Source organism: Myotis davidii, unplaced genomic scaffold (genome assembly GCF_000327345.1).
Source record: "Myotis davidii unplaced genomic scaffold, ASM32734v1 scaffold524, whole genome shotgun sequence".
NCBI lineage: Eukaryota > Metazoa > Chordata > Mammalia > Chiroptera > Vespertilionidae > Myotis > Myotis davidii.
In genome coordinates this window covers 2532773-2534109 of record NW_006299263.1, presented here as the reverse complement: position 1 = coordinate 2534109, position 1337 = coordinate 2532773, and positions in this window count along the sequence as shown.

Genomic DNA, 1337 nt, shown 5'->3' with positions numbered 1-1337 from the left:
GGTGTTTCTGCCGCACCTCCCGGTCCTCCGCGGACCAAGGACAAGGCCCGAGAGAAAGTCCCCGCGACAGGCCCAGCAGCCGCCGCCCAACCTGGGGACCTGGCCTGGATGGGCGGGCCGAGAGGAGGAGGAGGAAGCTGTTTTAGGGCCGGTTTCCGAGTCCCAGCCGCTGGGACTCCTGGCGGAAGTAGCTGCTCCCAGCCGGACCTAGAGCAACTCTGGGCGGAAGCGGCGGAACTCGAAACTTGGAAGACAGGAAGTCAGATCCGGAAGTCGCTCCCCGCCTGGGTCCGTAGAGAATGCCTCCGGAAACATAGCCCAAGTCGAAGATTTGTGTTCCTACTAGGAGAAGGCTCTTCTTTGCCTCCATGGCTACCGCTGTATCCCTTACACCCTTCAAATATTCCGTATCTGAAAAGGCCGGGGAAGATGGGACGACGAGAAGAGGTCCCTGACCTTCCTCCCTCCCTCAACTTGAGTAGTAAACCCTCCAAGGGCTCTTCAGAGCGCGGGGCTGCCATCAGTTGTGGCGATTTCCATCCGTTCGCGGTGAAGAGATTGCAAGTGTGGGATGGAATCGGTGATTGTGACCTCAGAGAAGACGCCAAGTGTAAGGGTTGGACGCTGCAGTCTCCCAGAGAGCGCCGCGCTAAGGCGCTGTGACCTTGAACAAGAAAAGAAAAACATCCAAAGACCTATGAGTGGCCCTAGATATAAATACATGCAATGCACAGAAGAGGAGGTGCTCCTATCTTGCGAGGAAGTTCAAGTGACTTGCTAAAACACAATTAATTTGTAGCACGGACTGGACTTCAATTTAGATCTATGAAATACAAGGCATTGGGGCTTTGGTCACCACTGCCCAGCCTCCCCATTGAATACAGTACAACCAAACTACTCCCAGGCACCTAAATTATGCCAGAAAGTTACTTTAATTTTTCTTTCCTGGGTGCTTCCCTCCCCTTTTAAACTGGCGTTTTTCATTCTAAAATAAGGAATTAGTGATGAATGTGCAAGGATTTGAGTCTTGGTCTATTGTCATTTTATTGACTTTTGAAATCCTCACTATGTAGCACAGGAAGTTGGCTAAAGTCTCACAGCAAAGACAAATTGCCTCAAATCTCATCCGATTATTCAACACATGTTTCTGCTTCTGTCCCTGCCCTTCCAAAAAGGTGCCGTTCTTAGAACCTCTTATATGATTGTTACAGCTGAGAGTCCAGTTCATATGCAAAAGAATAAACTGTAACCAATAGAGAAGGGGGAATAAAGGGAAATGACTTACAAAGTTATTTTTTATTGGAATTTTTGTTGTCCTTCCATTATGCGGTTCATTA